General features: G+C 26.4%; 1 long non-coding RNA gene across 1 annotated transcript; it reads right to left on the bottom strand.

Moving 5' to 3' along the window:
• Positions 1-2,622: 2,622 nt before the first annotated feature.
• LOC114916562 (uncharacterized) lies at positions 2,623-6,474 on the bottom strand. The gene is made up of 2 exons (XR_003805108.2): positions 3,167-6,474; positions 2,623-3,062 (listed from the first exon to the last, which is right to left on the bottom strand). It is a non-coding gene; the product is annotated as an uncharacterized LOC114916562 (long non-coding RNA).
• Positions 6,475-14,671: the final 8,197 nt, after the last annotated feature.

Here is a 14,671-nt window from a genome sequence, read left to right as displayed (position 1 = left end):
TCTTTTACTTTTCTTTTTAATTCATAATTTTAAAATTTCTCTTCATACATATAAAATTAAATCTAGACTAAGGTTGAAGTGTTGAGTGTTACATCAGAAATTTAGATCTGTTGGTGTGTCTGGTCTTAATATTCCATTTCTTGTGGTCAAAAGTAAACAGTAAGGAAAGTTAAAGTTAAGAAGAATCAGATTTCTTGGTAGAAGTCCTATAGCTAACATTTATATAACACCGAAAGAGAGAGAATGCATTGAATGCAATGAGTTACTGTTTAGGTTCAGAATATCAGCAGCAGCGTCACTCCAACTGGTGTGGCTCTGTTTCTTTCTATTAGAGAGAGGAGGAATCTAAAATCTATAAAGTTTCAACTATCATTAGTACAGTTTCCTAACGAAAATTATGTTACACAATCTTTTATTTAATTATCTGAAAATCTAAATTTACTTCCAGTTCACATTTTTCGATCGTTGCCTTTATTTGATGTTTTATAATCTTGTATATTTTGACTTTTAAATTAGATGAGTTTAATTAATTCACATTTGGCTAATTATTAAATAATATATTTATTTATTTTAAGAATTTAGAATTTGCAATGAGTTTAGTGACTAAGTAATAGAATTGTAAAATTATTTTATACTCTCACCTAATCATAGACAATAATATATATGATTTTTTAGTAAATTTTATAAATATTAATAAAATTATTGTACATGCAAAATTCTTATTTGTTGCGGGTTGTATCAATTGTCCCGTGACGGAAGTTAGGTGGGCCAAGTCACTCTCGAATCATGACGCTTTGGCTGCTACGCTCTTAAGTTGAAAGAGTTGCGCCCTAACTATCAACTATAACTTTTGGGCTAATGGTAAGCGCTCGATCCAACATTATTGAATGATAATATAACTTTTTTTTAATAGAGAGTTGTTATACATTCCGAGAAAGCAACCAAAATATTATTCAAAATTTTAAAATATTCATACTTTTAATAAATTTATTATAAGATAATTATTTAATATAATATTTTATAATTTAAATTATTATTTTAAAGATTCAGAGTAAACTTTCAAATATTCATTACAAGAAAAATTGTCCACCTGCTACTGATATATATCATTAAATCTCATTTAAAATTAATACTAAAATTACATATAATTATATTCTGAATAAATATATATCTACTTATATTATACCTATGATAATACTTTTGTATAACACTATATATAACATTTCTTGTAATAATCGTTTCGGAGCATTTAGAATTTTTCTTTTTTATACTATGTGTTTAGAGTATTTTATCTTTTGAAAGAGATTAATAACCATCTCTCATTTTATATTGTTAAATATTTTCTTTTGTAATTTTTAATAAATTTTTTTTATAAATACCTACTTCTGATTAAATATTACACCTTCGGTGTATATGAATTATTCTTCCAAAGTTATTTTATATTGTCAATTAATGAAAAATCAAGATATTTGACATTTGCTTTAATAAAAGTTAGTAAGATACTACCCAACATTATGGAAGCATTAACAAAGACATAAAAAAAAATATGGTAAAATTAACCATTATTTTTTACTTATGAAGTTTTTTTTTCCTATAAATTTAATCAACGCATGCCCAAAATTGTTTAAAAGCAAACAAAAGATCACCAAAATAATTTATTTTCTCTATTAAATAATTAAAAAAATCTTTACTTATAGAAAATAAATATTTTGGTGGACTATAATTAAAACAAAATAGAATAATCACATTTTATGTAATTAAAATTTATAATAAAATATTTAATTTAAATTATACTTAAAATTTATAATAAATAAATAAATTTAAATATATAAATAATATTTTAAATTTACAATACATGAAAAAACTCAAATCTAACATCAATTTAAGATGTGACAATCAAAGAATATATAAATAAAAAATAACTTTAACTTTACAAGTCAACTTTGTATAATAAAATAAAACATACTTATAATACACTATCTAAGAGTATATAAGTCATTTACGATATATTATTTTGACTATATGTTTTAAATTATTTAAGTTCAACATAAAGATAAAAATAAAAGAAAATAAGATTTAATTAGGAGAAGTTTAATTACTTTTAAAAATAAAGTATAATAATAACCAATAAATATTATAATTAATTTTAGATTTTATTATATTTATATTTAATTTTATAATTATTTATTGTTGATTTTTTATTGATATTTTAATCAACCAATTACACTTTATTTTCAAAAATGCACCTTTCAATTTAAGAAAACCAAATCCTAAAAGAAAAATAGAAGGTTCCAAAATTAATTATACAAAAAATAATAAAACAAAAACATTTTTAATCAAAATAAAAAAATATAAAAATTGAGATGATTATTTTTTTTTACTGGTGTCAAAAAAGAAATTTCTAGTTGTGGTAGGCTTCATTTTATTAAAAGTGTAGTAAGAATGAAAATTTTACTCCCTATACTGTGTAAATTTAGAATAAGTAAATTGTTTTTCAAAAATAATAGTTTTTTCTTCAAAATTTAAATTTAGAAGTTGAGAAAAACAAGTAATTTTCTTAAAAATAATTTAGACTAAACAACCACAAATGAAAACTCCAAAAAAAGAAAAGAAAAGAAAGAATACTCCAAATTTAGTTATTTCATTTCCACTATTATCAGCATTCTTTGTTGCAAAGAGGAGAAGCTACAGAAACAAAACAAGAAGAAAGATTCCAGCGCCCTAATCTAATCTTCCTTCAAATTATTCTGTGTTTTCCTGGTCATGGATCCTCGGAAAATCAAGCAAAGCTTAAAAACCAGAAACAGGAAAACGCACAGAAAAGACAGCAGACCCAAAAAATACCCTAAATCCAGAATCAAAACCAGAAATCCACCCGCAAAAGAAAAAGAGGAGACCAATTTTTTTACTTTATTTTTTCTAAACAAAGAAAAGAGAGAAGAAACAGGAACAAGAGAAAGGATCTTTGTGGAAAGCCCTAGAGCCTAGAGTGCAGAGTAGCATACACAGCAGCTCTTCCACATATAGTAAATTAGTAGCTTTCTGGCTGGATCCATATGCCCCTTTTATTTCAGCACAGCAGTGAAAGCGATTAGGTACTGAGATGATGAGATCCATCTTTTTTAGCATAAAAAATAATATAAAAATCTCAACACAGAAAACCAACCTTCAAAATGTTATCTTCTCTGCGTGGAAATACTTTTTCAGTACACAAATATGTGGTCCAACTCCATAAATTTGAAACCCTTTTTCGGCCATAGTTATTGTATATACTTTAAGTAGTTTCTATTTTTATGAGCAAAGATTAATAAATGTGATTGAAAGGTGGATCTGAGGAGAGAGAAAGAACGTAACCAAATTAAGGAAGAGAAAATATACCCGGATCCAGAGATCAGATATAATAGCAAATCCTAAAATATGCGGATATGATTTCTGATGAGAAGCCCTAGAAAGGTAGGAAAATTGAGCAGTGAGTGTGAGTGACATTGAGGCCTGAGAAACCCTAATGACCATGGATAATGGAACACATAATGGCATGTCTTTGAATGATTGCACAAAGGGAAAACACCAAATAAGGGCTCAAATAGCAACAGCCAGTGCCGTCCTTGTGAGACAGAAAATGACATCTTCTTTTAGGCTTAAAGGATTATTATTAGGCAACAAAATAATTGCACACAGACAAGTGCCTTTATTTGCTGCACCTTATCTAATCCTCGGTCCTCACTCTTTCTGTCATTTTTCGGTTTGTGCACTTCTTAAGATACCCATACCTTCAAATCAAGGGAAGCATGAAAAAGAAAGAAAAAACAAACTAAGCTAAAGTCACATGGCATACAGATACTCTAGATTTTCTAGGGATAATGAAAATACCAGAATTTCGGTCTTTGTACAGAACATAGAGTAAAGCAAACAAAAAAATTAAAAAATTAATGGAATGTGATAAAAACAAAATTCAAAGTCTATATATATAATACAAACAATTCGTTATTTGTATTCTTATTAGGGTTCAAATATCGTTTTAAGCATAATGATACAACTGAAAATGCTACTTTATTTTAAATTGGTCCGTGTTATACCGATTAATTCATTATACAAAATAAAAAGTGTGCATCTTTTTTAAAGAAATAAAGAAATTTTTAGAGAGTTAAATAAATAGTCTTCTTAGCATAGTGAGTGTTATCTTTGTTTGCTGCCTCTTTTCACGACAATGGACAATGATCATAAACGCAAGGAATTACTCGGACAGAATGGTGCAAGGAAACAATTAATTTCCTATGAACTCACAAAAATGAAAGGTCAATGAATGGAATTGACACATTTCTTAGGTGAAAATAAAGCCCCATGAGCAACTCAAATTATAAATTCTTAAATATAGTTCACGTTAGACTGTCACTACAAAAAAATATGGTAACCTAAGTAAACCGACCAGTTAAGCAGATACCGTGAAACATTACACCAGTTTGTTTAAATTTTTTTTTATAATAAAAAGTACTTTAAAAAAATGATTTTTAAAGGAGCAGGTAATTTCTTTTTGGAAAAAAACATAAAACTGTTTATTTAAAAAAAAAATTAGAAAACACATTAAAAAAATTACTTATTTTTATTGAAAACGACACTTTTTCTTTAAAAATAAATTTAAACAAACTATATTAATTATTATTGCTAATCCGAAAGCGAGTACTACTAATTAATCCCTCCATTTATTTCCTTTTCCACTATGGGTGAGTAGCCACGCCAGTATAGTTTGGTAGATAGTGCATCTAAACCAGTAAATTCATAAACTATATGAATAAGAATGGATAAACATATTGATCTTTGTTTAATCTGGACGACCTTAATTGGTACGGGTATCTGATTTTATTTTATTTTATTTCAACTCAACCAAGTATAAATTAACCTAATCACTTTAAAAAAAAAAAAAAAAAATCTAAGAGCATACATGCTTAGTTTTTAAATTGAATATAAAAGAATTTTGGTTCAAATATTTTTAAGACTTAACAGCACCCACATTCTTTTTAAATGCAACATATATTTTGTCAATAAACTCAAGTCAATTCCATTATTAGAGGTGGACACACGTCTAGATTGACCCAATAATTAATCCAGTTAATCCAAACCAAATTGAAGGGGAAAAATTAGATTGTTTTGGACCATGAGTTTGAAGTGCAAACCTATTAATATCAACTTGGGAAATGAATTTGGACATGAAACCCGAATTTATACAATTTTAGAAAATATTTATTTTTTGTTGTATAATTATATTATTTTGTTGCGTAAACTTATGATTCTGATTTTGAGATTATTTACCGGTATATTCTTTAATTTATTTTCATTTCCTATTTTTTTATTAAATAATCTTTACGAGTTAATATACACTAAAAGAAATAATTATATGAAAAGAAAGTGGAAAAAAAAGTACTAATTTTTGTCCAGTTCACTTTCTTTTGTTTTTAACTAAGTGATGGGTTTGTGCGAATTCTTTTTTGTAACGACAACTACTTGTGATGGTTTGTACTATTTTTTTTTTATTTTAACAATAATGGTTTGTAGAAAAAGGTTTTTTGTTCTCCTCAGTGCTCTGTACGAAAGTTTTTGTATTATATAGTCGGGCTTCATGTGTTACATAATAAAAATAATATTTTATCATAGGAATAAAAAAAAGAATTACGGCTTCATTTCATGAAAAAAAAATTTTATAATACTTAAAACTAGTTATTATTATTAGTGCTGTGTGAAATCTACATCTACAATTCTGCTTAGATATACAATGATAATAACAAAATTTGAATCTAACAAGTTGTCAACCTAACTAAATGTCCCACTAGATCAAAGTGGTTTAAATTAATGAGTGTTAAAAAAAATACAATATTCAAGAATATGTTGATATAATAAGTCGTCTCTTTTCCCCTCTTTTTTATACATTCTTGAAGTACATTATTTTTATAGTGTACTACAATGATAAATCTTCCCTTATTTACTACAACCAAGATGTTATAAACTAGTCTATCTTTTGTTATTGATTTGTTTATATATATAGAAATTGAATAAAAAATTCTCTAATCACATGTATGCATACAACACGAAGTAAAACATGATATATTAAATTCTACTTCATTGAATCTATCTTTCTCCATCCTTATTCTATAAATGAATTGCATCCCAACCAAACATATATCATAAGAATATCAAACTATATATACCGGATTATAAGTAACTAAAAACAGCACAAGATCAAGGGCTAACCAGTTCTATCTGAGATCCATTATCCCCAGATACCTTATGGCCATGTTCACTACCTGTTTTGTGACTTAGTGCCCCTATAAATAAACCACTTTGGTAGGTACTAGATATGGACACTGTTCATACATTATCATCTTTTTGCTGATTCACATTAATTTGTATTTTGGTCTACATCACATTTTAAGCAAAGCTAGTGGAACTAAAAGTCACCATGAGAAAATCTATACGTGACCCAAAAATTATGAAACAATAATTTGTTTCAGCTTTATTTTATTCATATCAAATCATGTATTTGTCAAAAATTAGGTTGTTAAAAAAAAAAATTAGTTATGACAGTTACAACTCAAAGCTAAAAATGAAAAGAAAAGAAGTTCATACAAAGTTGCATTAATTCGTTTTTTAATATACTTAATTATTCCCGAGGCTCACAAGGGAAAATATATAATGAAAGTATCAAAACTATTATTTACATATTTTTCTACAGATAAGTCACAAGCAAATATATTGTAAAGAAAACATATAATTAAAGAGAGATATCTTTCATTGTACATGTATAAATATAATATGGTATATATTCACACATGAAGGACTAAATTTTAATGCTATAAACTGTTAACTAAACTATTTTTTACGTGTCAGACCATGGAAAATTGATGTTACCGAAAAAGGCTGGGAAATTTAAGTTATAAAATAAAAATGCAGGAGATTCCATTCTTCAGTTCTTAGTCAGTCAATAGGCATCATTCCATATATGGTCCCAGACGATATTATAAAAAAAATGATATTTCTAATAAAATCCTACGATTTTCACTATGCATAGGTCTATATATACCTGTTTACCACAAATCAATTCATACATATGTGTATGGAACCACATGATCAAATGATCAAAACATATGAAAACTGCCATTACTGTCACTAGACCTTTTTGATAATAAAGATGGAAATTTCCAACAAACCCCTCTAAAAAAGTTTTTTAAAAAAAAAGGATAAAGAAAAAAATTCCTCCCTAGTAGAAACTACAGCAACATCCAATATCTGTCTCTCTCTCATTCAGAGAAATGTCAATGAATACAAAGCATTCAAACTAGTCATTAAACTACTAGACAAAAAACTGGAAACACGAAAGAAAGAAAAGAAATTGTTCAATAAATGCAATTATAAGTTACCTTGGAAAATCGAGGTCTGATATGTGGCTCTTATTTTCAGCAACAGCTTGTAATTAGAAGCCTCAGTTTTGCATTCTGGAAACACACAATGCAATAATTCAACGAAGATTATCATAGTTAATTATTTTTTTAATCCATAGAGATAGTCCATGGTATCTCAGAGTTGAATTAACCTGAATGCCACATTTTATTTTGAAAGAGAAGAATAAATAAATTGTGAAGCGAACGTGTGTCTGCAAAGAACTAACCTGAATGGAACATTTTTCTCTCTGGCCAGAAAACAACTAATTGTATTGTGATGAGCGAAGACCTGCACACATATATAAAACAAGGGATTTCAAAGCATTATTGTATACCTGCATGCTCAGATTGAAGAAAGGGAACACAAATAAAAACAAATAGAACAAAATCTGTCAGAAGAAAGATTGCATTTCTAGGCATGATCATCAAAACTGATACTTGTTCGATTTTGTTAGTAAATGCCTATGTACGTTGCTATGTTGCTAATTACTAAAATAGGGTTTAGGAGTAGGGAGAGGTTTCCTATCAATCTATCAGTATAGTTTAACAGTAAGTTATATATCTACTATACCACAACCACTACAACTTGCACTGTTGGTAACAGTGGTTAAGTATAGTGAGAATGATTCACATTTACTAGAATGGAGAGTCCTACTTCATCTTAGTGCATGTTTGGTTTGTGTGATTTCTAAAATGGCTTCATCATCCTTTCGAACATAAGGTTATGTATATGTATATATAGGTCTGTCTGTGACAGCAAGCTAGGCTAATCAATCAGCTTCAGCTCCATATATATCTTTATGTTTACCTTTTTCCGTTGAAGCATCAGCAATAGAATAGGTTTAAACAGCTTCAGAAACTTGCTAATTGAGGGAAAGGGACCTAACTAGCCACAGGTCTACTCTAGTATATCTATCTATCTAGATTCTAGTTTCTAGACATTACCAATTTGCCATGCCATGATTCTTTTGACCATGTCATGCTAGCTGTTTCAAAGAAGAAAACACACATATTTCACCTACACTTCTTTTATTGTCTTCTACCGAGATTAAAAAAAAGAAAGACTACAGGTTCTAAATCGTAAGATGGTGATTACTGATTACTAATGAGGGAACCATGTTTATCAACTTTTAAACACAATAATACTCATGATAAGTACTCTAATGGAAGATCCAAGTCTGATGTTTTAAAAACAATAGTTGTGGTAAAACAATAGTTTTATAATTAATATCACTGAAAGGCTTTAGTGGAGTGAATGTTGATGTAGTTGCGTCTTGCTTTAGTGCAGTGAATGCTGACCATTGTGTCTTAATTGTGTAGCATTATCTCATAGAGAAGTCCCTTTCAACACTTATTACTTCAGTTGAGTTCAGTAACAGTGGTACATATTTAGCCGAGATAGCCTGATACGTATTCAGTAACACTTCCATATTAGCATACATTTATTTTCTTTTATCCTTTTTTAACTCTCTTCTTCCACTCTAAAATGGAGTGAACATTTTAAAAAAAGCTACCCCGTGTAAATAACAAATTTTAAAGTTATGATGTATAATTTAATAGGAGGAAAAAAAATTGTTGCCATGTCTATTTTATTAAAGGATAATTTAATTAATCACCTACAAGTTTGAATAAGTTTAGTTGTAAAAATATTTTTCATAAATTTTTTAAAATTTTTATAAACATATTGGTGTGATTGTCAATGTGTTTTATTTAACTTTAACATCAGACAATTTTCCATTCTTTACTATAAATAATTTTTTAGAATTTTTTTATTAATAACATTTCCTGAATGTTGTGACAATAATATTCTTAAATGATTTATTAATTAATACCTTGAAATTTTTTTAAAAATGAAATAATAAAAAAGTTAAGATTAAAATTAAAACAATATATGGCACCAATTCAGTTAAAATTATAATAATAATAATAATAATAATAAATATATATATATATATACTAATAGTATTTATTAGTATTTTTTTATTCTTAAATTTAATTATTTATCATATTTAACATGTTCTTTTATAATATTATTTATTCCCAAGTTAGGAAAAGCTAGATCTTCCACTCATGGTCATGGGGAAGAAAATATGAAAGTTATATGTTAAAAAAATATTTCCAAATGACAATTTTATAGGAATGTTGTTTTTAATAATATATTAGTCATGAAAAAAAATATTCTCAACTTCAAATTTCTCATAAAGTACAAACTTCATAACAAAAGCAATAAAATGAAAAATAATATATATATATATATATATATATATATAAGATAAATATAAAAATCTAAGTGCAGAAAAATTAAGCTGTTAATAAAAAAAATAAAAAAAAGGAAAGATGGAGAGGCAATAAAAGATATATAGAGTCTGTAAAAATATTAGGATTTTTTCGCATAATTATTATATCTCTTCTTACTTTGGCACAAAATTTCACAATTTCACCCTTTATATAAATATAAAAATAGGGTTACCTCAAAGGTAAGGTCAATAAAACTCTCACTTTAAGTTTCTTTTAAAAAAATATTTTATATTAATATTTTTTTCAAGATTTTATAATTAAAAAGTTACTTTTACGTTTCTAATAAAAATTTACTTTAAAAATATATTTCTGAAAAATATATAAATATAATTATTTTTTCAAGATCAATCTTTAAAAAAAATTATTTTTTATTAAAAGATATTATTCTTAATTTTAAAAAATTCACTTGAATATTTACTTTAAATTTAATAATATATTTGTACTAATATTAGGACTTTGGCACAAATTTATAACTGTATTGAGTAACCCTCTATGCACCATTAAAGTTGTCTTTGCTGTTTTTTACTTGCCTACAAATTCACACTTGTCCAGACTTCAAAATCATATTTCTTATGGTTTGATCTCATAGAACATATTAAAAATGCATTTTATTTAAAATACAAGGATTTTTTTTTTTACAAAATAACAAAACCACTTAAACAAAGCATAAATTCATTAAAATGAATCAAACTTATTTTTAAAAAGAATGAATATATAAAAACGAGTTTGGTTTTTTGTTAATCTCTTATGGTGTATATATAACCTAACTCTTGAGGCTATGCAGTTTTGTGGCCCCACTAGAATCTCTCTTTACAGCCGTTCTTTATGACCTTTTGCGTTGCTTCAATTATGGACCAAATTTTGCGGAGTAAAGAGAAAAATTGCGCAGTAACAAGAAGAAAATATATACTGAGCTCTACATAGTATATAAATAATGTATGTAGCTAGTAGCTGAGCTAATTGAGACAACTCTTAGTAGTTAGTACAACCCTATCTGATCTGATCATATATATATGTTTAATCAATGATGCTTTACCCCCAAAGCCGCTAAAAAGAACATACACATCAATTCCTTTTTCAGATAAAATGGATTCAAATATCTTAAACACTGTCACATTATATGATTCGTGAATCGTGAGTAGTTAGTCTAGTCATCATCGTCATGCACAGAAAATCGTCCTAATTATAAAATAATAATAAAAAGTATTGTTGTTCATCTGAAATGAATACAAAACACATCCTAAAAATCTAACATTGTCTGCCAGATATGAGATATATATCATGATCTTGGTTCAAGTAGCAGTCTGCACTGTGGCTTGGTAGCAATTAATCATAATAGTTGCACATGCAGATGCAGTCAATAAGTCATGCCCAGTTTTTTTTAAAATGAACATTCCACTGAATTCTTGGCTATAAGTAAAATTCATTAGAAGATCAACCAATAATATTAGTATCGGATTGTTTTAATTTTTCCTCACTTGTAAATTATATATATGAAATTGTGGTCTCTATTTTTGTTTATAGAAGTAATTCACGCATTCTATGTCTCCCACTTCATTATTTCCTTCTAATGGTAGTACTTGTTTATCAATCATTTCTTAACAAGTAGCAGCTCTTGCCTCATGAAGATGCTTCAAGTCGATATTTAGCTTTGGTACCCAAAAAAAAACATTTTTTAGTGACCATACATTTTCAGCTTAGAAGCATAAATTAAGGATATAATATATATACACCGAAGAAGAATTAAATAATATTGATATAAATTTTATTAATTATTATACAACTTAACTTTAAATTATATGTAAATTTTATCAATCTAATCATTAAATTATAATTTCATATCATCTCATATGTTTATGTCAATTTTTGTTAAAATTATACAATAATTTAAAGATAATTAAAGTGTTTTTATTTTAATATATATATATATATATATATATATATATATATATATAGCATAAGAAACTTTTAATCTAACAAGTAAATTTTGAAAAATAATTATTTTATTGAAAATTATTGAGTAATATAATAACTAATAAAAATTACATAAGTATCATTTTATATCCCAAACTATATATATATATGAAAAAATAATTAAACATCTTAAATACATATAATGCGTGATAAACTTATGATCTCTGTCTTATACAAATTAGAGTTTATATTTCTAACGTAGTTTTTATAGATAACTATAATTATAATAAATATAATATCTTTTTCGTGTACACATTTTTTTTAAATCATTTTACTTTTTTATAATAATTTTTAACTCATTCACATAGGTTTCCCTCCCAAAACTTGGCTCACATCATAAGGAATCACCTTTATTTTTAATAATATCATCCACTATTATATATTTTTTATTTTTTAATTTTAAAATAATTCACAAAAGCACAAAGTGTCTTTTAATTGCATGCTAATGTTTGGTAATATTGTTAACAATTTTAACCCTTAAAAAATTGTACAATAATAATTAATAAAAGTAAAAAAAAATCTTTTGATAACAAATCACTACCTTAATCAAGTATGTATTTAAAAAAAGATAGAGTGCATTTTACTCACTAATTTATTATAAGGATTTTTGTCTCCTTTTTAATAGTAGACTATTATACTCTTTGATTGTTAAAGAAAAAAAAATCTCATTATGCGAATAATCACTTACAATCACATGTCTTTTTTACACCACCCACAATCATCTATTAAATTATCTTTCTTTATTTTTTTTTAATTTTTAAAAAATTAAGGTGCACCAAATACCTTTTTCTCTACTTAGTTTTAATAACAAGGAACATTACCTTATATGTTCCACCATCAGAGAACTTACCTTTTTAAAGAATATATATATATATATATATATATATATATATATATATATATATATATATATATAGAGCATATCAAGTGAGAAAAATTTATTATGAGAAGGTGAGAAGGTTAAAATATAACCCTTAGATTAATTAAGTGAGAGAAAATTTGGGATTTAATCAAGTGAGAGAAAATTAATCTAAGAGTTATATTTTAACTTTCTTACCCTCTCATAATAAATTCTTCTCACTTGATATGCTCCTATATATATATATATATATATAAAACAAGAAACCCGCTACTTCAAGAACAAAATGAACTTTCACTTTTCTAATAATAATAATAATAAATACTAACAACTAAAATTAATAATAGAGACTAAAAAAATTGTCAGGATCTAAAAATAAAAAAGTGTAATAATTAAAATCAAATACAACAATATTTATTAGAACTTAAAATATATTTAAATATAATAATAATATAGAAAAATGATTCTATAAAAATAGTTAGTCTAGTGATGAGAGAGTTAGGATAGTATATTTTAGGTTTAAAATTCAATACCCTCATTATAGTTTTAATAGATAAAAAAAAAATACGGTTCCACCTCTTTTTTATGTTCTTATGTCAAACTTCTATTGTAAACCTTTTATTTATTTAATTATTTTAATTAACAGGAGCACCAAAGATGGGAACAATACAAAATACAAACCTACATGAAGGAGATACCGAGTCTTGCGAAAACAGCGGCAAGAAAAATCCATATTCCACAGGACTATTATGAGCAAGAGCAGCTACCCTGACGGTGAAAACAAACATGATTTGCCACCTACGATTTAAGATATTAACACCCTGCTGAAAGAGATTATGGAATATACAATGAAAATTTTATAATGATTGAAACCTAAAATATAACAAATAAAAAAAACCAACGTCTTTAAAATTAAAACCTGTACAATATAAATAAAACTCACCTAAAATTATAAGGCATCTTCACAATCACTAGTAAGTACTAAGTAGTAACTATTCACAGCAAAAGACTAACAAAATTGTAACCATGTTAACCTCTTTTTAAGTGAAAAGCTCGTTTTTCTCAAGTAATAAGCCCATTAGCATTAAAGTTATAAGATTTATATAATTAGTAGTTAGGGATTGAGGTAATAATAGTAGGTATGAAATCCTAAACTTTGACATCATTGTAATTATTTTTATTAATAAAAAATAAAGCAAAATTCACATTACTTTTTTGTCACCCTGTTATACATGTAAAGATATTCATAAAGTCAATACTTAAGAAACCTTTATTTTTCCTTTCAATCATATTTTTTCATCAAATGAAAACTCAACTCAACTTTACATAAGGAATCCAAATCAAATTTTAATAAAATCAATGACCTAGGGTGAAAAAAAATACACATTTCACTGTTTTAAAAAATATGAAAGAATGGTTTATTTTAAATTAAATAATCAATTATGTTAATATTTAATTAATTAAAAAAAACTAACGATTTCCAAAAAGTTGAAAATCAATAATCAATGTTGATATATGAAGTATAAAATTTTCGTACAGTTCTGAGAGGAAAAAAATGTGGACTCTAGCTATTTCTACACAACCAAACAATCCTACTTTTTCATTTCTCACTGGTTTCTTCCCCTCTTCCCTATTTCTTCACCATTTTCTATACAGCTCAGTATTTAAGTGCAACATTAGCATATAAATCAGACGTGTACGGTTCCACCATCTCACTCATGTCGTCATTTCTACAGTGAATAATATAAAATTAGGTTGTGGAGCTACAAGATTTGATTCAGACATTTTACCGTCTAAGCATGTTTCTTTATTTTTTGAAAGACTAGGGATAATGTCAGTCACTAGTAATCTTAAGCCTTTATAAAAATGTGAAACTAACATAATCCTTGTTCCTCAGCAAAAAAATTCTGGTGGAGGAAAAAATAATAATTAAGATTACTTAAATTCAAATATCCATATAGAGCCACAACAACGCAACTGACGTTCAAACAACAAATATGGAGTACATTTTAAAGCTATATCTAACCAAAAACAAATCATGATGTCGCAGACACAATATTTAGTGCCAGATGTACCATCTCTTGCGTACAGTGAGAAACTTTGAAACAAT

Source organism: Cajanus cajan, chromosome 5 (assembly GCF_000230855.2).
Source record: "Cajanus cajan strain Asha chromosome 5, NIPB_CcT2T_4, whole genome shotgun sequence".
NCBI classification, from domain to species: Eukaryota; Viridiplantae; Streptophyta; class Magnoliopsida; order Fabales; family Fabaceae; genus Cajanus; species Cajanus cajan.
Note: the sequence above shows the minus strand (reverse complement) of the source record. Positions and strands in the feature narration are given on the sequence as shown.